General features: G+C 37.7%; 1 long non-coding RNA gene across 4 annotated transcripts; it reads left to right on the top strand.

Annotated features, from left to right (window-relative positions):
* The first annotated feature begins 1,013 nt into the window (after nt 1–1,013).
* Nucleotides 1,014–4,623, top strand: LOC125478248. Of its 4 annotated transcripts, XR_007259087.1 has the most exons (10): nt 1,014–1,347; nt 1,506–1,630; nt 1,717–1,914; nt 1,996–2,077; nt 2,161–2,308; nt 2,543–2,670; nt 3,096–3,269; nt 3,376–3,538; nt 3,789–3,922; nt 4,064–4,623. It is a non-coding gene; the product is annotated as an uncharacterized LOC125478248 (long non-coding RNA). The 4 variants fall into 4 exon arrangements; XR_007259086.1 differs by having other exon boundaries at nt 3,096–3,538; XR_007259089.1 differs by lacking the exon at nt 3,376–3,538.
* The last annotated feature ends 567 nt before the right edge of the window (nt 4,624–5,190 follow it).

Below are 5,190 nucleotides of genomic sequence, written 5' to 3' on the forward strand. Positions count from 1 at the left end.
TCCTCTGCATTTCTTTTTGGGAATTCAGGTTATTTCACAGAATGATGGTTTGGTTCTATCGCAAGAAAAATATGTTAAAGACCTCCTCACAAAGACTGAAATGCTTGATTCCAAGCCTTATTCAACCCCATGTCTGCCTAATAATCGATTAATTCTTGATGATGGGAAACCTTATAACAATCCAACTCTTTATAGAAGTGTGGTTGGTGCTTTGCAGTATATAACATTCACTAGGCCAAATATAGCCTTTGCCGTGCATCAAGTATGTCAGTTCATGCAAACTCCCATGGAATCTCACTTTAGTGAAGTCAAGAGGATACTTAGATATCTAAAAGGTATTGTCCGTTTGGGTATTAGGTATGTTCGAGGAGGATTGGAAGTGAATTCAGACACTGTGAGAGTATTTTCTGATGTTAATTGGGCCGGAGACCCTAGTGATAGAAGATCTACTACTGGTTTTGTGATATTTTTGGGCTCAAATCCGATCTCGTGGTCCTCTAAGAAGCAACAAATAGTATCCAGGTCGTTAACTGAGGCCGAGTATTGAGTAATTGCTGCTGCTGCAAGTGAACTAGACTGGATTAAACAATTATTGACCTTTGTGCATCTTGATATTCCTAGTTCACCAATTTTGTACTATGACAATATGTCAGCAATTGCATTAACATCAAATCCGATTCTACATCAACGCACAAAGCACATTGAAGTTGACATTCATTTTGTTCGAGAACGAGTTGCCAAGAAGCAGTTGCATGTTCAGTTTGTGTCTTCCAGTGAGCAATTTGCAGACATACTGACCAAAGGGTTATCAGCTCCTCTCTTTTAGACTCATTGTCGCAATCTCAGTCTAGATTCCACCTTTCCTGAGCTTTGGGGGGGGGGGGGGGATGTTAAGGATAGTAATCCAATGGTAGAAATGGAGACACTTGTCAAAAGATTAGGAAGGTTGTTAGAGTTAGTTACATTGTGACTTAGACAATAAGTTTCATAAAAGATAGCATATAGTCTTGATATTGTAAGAATGTAGTACACAGAAAATATACATGAAAAGATTACTTCTCTATCTCTAAATCTTTCTCTATCTCTCTCTATCTTCTCTCTTCTTCTCTGTATCTTTCACAAGCATTTGAAGTTATTGCCCGACCGAATACACACCCTCACTGCCCTTCGATATTTGGGTCTAGGCGCACTTCCAAATGTTGAGTCATTTGCAGAAGGGGGATTGCCTCCCAACCTACAAGAATTTCGAATCGGTGATTTTGAGAGCAGAAGGGGGTTTCACCATTAGCTGCTGAGGATGTGGGGAATGATCTCCAATTTTTGAAGTTCTGTGAAACATTTAGAGAGGTAATTCTTACTTTTGTTCTATTATATATTTGATTGAAATGTTGCTCTAAACTTGTTTTAATTGATTTTGTTCACCCTTTTTATGGGGTGTTAAAACATTCCTGATCTTCCGATTCACTTGAAATCCCATTTTCCTTTCTTGTTTCTTTTTACTCTAGTTTTTTTAAAATTGGAAAGTCCCAAGCTGAATCTGTTCTTTGAGAACTCTCGTGTGGAGGAAGTGGACGGCCTGAACAGTTTTCCATTGTTCGATTTCATAGCTATATGTTTTTCTTCAACAGGAGTAAGAACTCTACCTAGTGTATTATAGTTATGTGTAAAGTACTTTTAGTAAGTTTATGCCAACTTTATTTTCTGTTATGTCTCTAGAGCAAGCAAGCACCAACTGCTCATGGTTCCAAGATTTGGAGAACCTGATCTCCGCATCCAGGGTCTCTAAGGTCAACCCCGTTATGAAGGAGCAGCCGCAGAGTGTTGCCCGTAGAGTGTTTTAGTGGACGCGGGGATGGATATGATGCCTTAAGCTTCTCCCAAAAGCTTAGGCTTTTGAATTTCCTTTGTGACGAGGTTCTTAACACTAAAGTAGAAGCAAATTATAACTTTGTATTTGTCCTTTTTACTGCGTTATGAGTGACGAGATCTTTTCAGTCTTTCGTCCAGACGCTGATGGTTTAAGGAGCAAAATAAAAGATCTGTCCAACGTGATAGGTTTGCTCTACCAAAGAATAAGGTCATATGGCAATCTTTGAGGCACGCATCTTTCGGTGCCAACATGGGGTTCTGATTTTAACTAAATCAATCATATCTGTGCAGGATAGAGATCCCGAAGCTAAGAGAACCATTGCAGATAGTGGGAATGCTGTCCCGATTTCAGAGTTGGACTTCATTGTTTCAGTACACATAAGTGAGGCTGCTGACACTCCCACGGAGGTGGTCGATGCTATGCCCATGATACCTGAAGGTAAATTCCCATTTCTTGCTTTCTATGATTGATGTTAAAACTATTGTTAAGGCTCAACATTGGAGATGTTTTTCCATTTGGTTGAAATGCTTTTCATGTTTTGGTTCTTCATGAAAATCTGGTTAAAAATGCTTGTGCTAAAATTGTTTTGACTTATTTTTTGGTTCCACTAAGATGTATGCTTGTTTTCATATATCGCTCGTTAATTTATAGTATCTTCAACTTTGAATTTAGGGTATCTTCCTGAGACGAGGTATGAAAAAGGAATGCGCTCGAGTTGACATTTGCATTCAATATCGATGAGAATAAACAAGCATTTTTTCAATTTGATGATGGAAGGAAGCAAGCGAAACCACGTGAAGGTAAAACTCCACGCAATCTTTTCTTTGCCTCTAATTCTTGTGTGTGGACTTACATATCTTTTTGTTTTTTTTCTTTTCCTCGAAGTAAAATTTGAACTTCTCTACGGGAGTTGTTTACTCAATATTTTAGGAATAAGCAATTCATGAAAACTGGTTCCAAAACTTTCTTATTACTTTGCATCTTGGTACACCTCAAGTTATTACTACTTTGCTTCCACTAAAACTTAAACATTGCTATCTTTCCTTGTCAAATCATGTCCAAATTTTGTTCCTCCTTTCAGAGTTTGATTGAATGATAAACTGGGAAAAGTATGGGAAAAATGTGAAGGCATTATTCCTAAGACTTTTGTAAATATGTTACATCTATATGTAGAATTTAGGCTAATTAGTCGAATGTTAACAGTGAAATTGAACTATCCTTTCAGGGCAAAATTATGTCACTACTGTGTTTCTCGGCTTTGCTGATACGGACAGAAACTGTGGAACTGTTGTAAATATTGGATTATCTAAGGCCAACAATTTTAGCGTCCATCAATTAGTTATACATGAATGGTTTTCCTAAAGTCTGGCATGAATATGATTCTCCTCCAATTGGATAGGTAACCCCTGGAATGATGTTTTACTCTTATACTGCTTTATTTTCAATACAAGCAACATGCGTTTTCATCTTCACTTCATGTCGCTGCCATCTTCGAGTGGGTGCAGACATGTTCTTTTTGTACATATACAGCTGTTGAAGTGAGAACGGGTGACGATGACCACAAAAAAAAAAAAAAAAAAAAAAAAAAAAATGAGAGACGGGTTTCTTTGTAGCACTGCCCTCATGCTTGCGCTTGTTGGAAGTCAGTACATTATGTTACTAGAACAGGTGGGTGGTTGCTGCACTACACATTTCACAGGAATGATATTTCTTATATTGAACACTGCAGATAACAAAAATTGATTTCCATTTCACTTTTGTTTCTTCAGAATTGTTTCTGAAAAGTTGATAAATAAACAACTTTTCTAAGATCGATCAATCATTTATAAGACCACTAAATAAATAAATAGAATTGCTTCCTCATGCTTATTTTATAAGATCAATCCATTGTTTATAATTTCACCATATTTGAATTTAGGTGTATTAGTATATGTTGAGCTGGGGTATGAAAAAGGAAAGCACTTGTGTTGGCATCTTCTCGAAACGGAGAGAAGAAACAAGATCTTCACAATTTGATGTGGAAATAAAGTGGGAGAACGTATCGATCTGAAGGTAAAGCTCCGTCGACTTTCACTCCATTAACTGTGCACAAACAAACCTTCCATGAATTTTTGTTGGAATGTTCACATATTGTCCTAAAAGAAAAAGATCCTGCACTTTTAGTTTTATCTGAAATTGTGCCTATTGTCACAGCCTATGAGCATCTTATTCTCTGGAAGTGATCCAAAGGAACTGAGAGATTGCAGCGTTATGCTCTACCATTGGGGATGTTATGAGCGGAAGAAACAAAGGGGAGATGGATGTCGAAAGCAAGGATACGGTTCACTGGAAAAATGTATGGCTTCAAACAAGGTTTTAGTGATGTTTAAGCGGGTTTATGCCCTCGGGTTTTGTTAGGAAACTGGTGTTGGTTCACCAAGCAAACGAGGGAAGGAGATGTCTCTTGGTGGAAGCAAAGATATGAACTTGGATGCGTCTCTGAAATCTGATGACATTGTTGTATTGTTCAAAGCTTCTTCCCCACTACTGCTACTTGCATATCTGCTTGGTGGATCATTACGCTTGCACTGGTGCCACTTTCCCATCAAACACAAACTCTCAGGAAGCATTTGTTACATAAATGTGTGGAAAATTCCTGTGATATCTGTTATAGACGGTCCATTTCATGGTCCGAAAACGAAAGCATTTGTTCTTCTCAAGAACACAACAGTTGACAATTGTAATGTGGTATTGCAGATGAACTGTTATTAACATATCGTTCTTTTCATCATCATTATTTATTTCTGAAAAATTGAATGGTTCTCCCTTCTGTTATATCGTTCTCGCTTAATCGCCCCAAAGCCCAAATTTAAGAGGGGCGTGTGCAGAAAGTGAAAAATTGGGCAGAAATCGTCTTCCGCATTTGAAACGGATCCCTTCCGGATCCATTATGTGGGGGATCCTAAAGATTCCTACATCTCAACCGTTCATCGTGAATCGTACGGTCATAAATCATTTTACTTTTATTATTTTAAATTAAACACAAATAGTACTTGACGAAACTGACCACACGATTCCCGATGAACGAATGGCATAATAGATCCGGAGGGGATCCGTGTTCTTTGGCATTGGCTAATTAGTTTAGGTGCAACATGTAAAGCGACAGAGTGAAATCTAAGAGTGAACTGAGATTTAGGGAAGGAAAAAAAAAAAAAAAAAAAAAAAAAAAGATACGAGGGAAAACAATAATTGACGTTCTTTAACTAAAGGGGTGTGCAATCCACACACCTCTTTTTACTTCTCACACATTTTTTGTTAATTTTTGTCTGTTGATCTTTAAT

Source organism: the organism of the source record quoted next, unplaced genomic scaffold (assembly GCF_019419815.1).
Source record: "Pyrus x bretschneideri cultivar Hongxiangsu unplaced genomic scaffold, Pyrus_bretschneideri_v1 Contig24, whole genome shotgun sequence".
NCBI classification, from domain to species: Eukaryota; Viridiplantae; Streptophyta; class Magnoliopsida; order Rosales; family Rosaceae; genus Pyrus; species Pyrus x bretschneideri.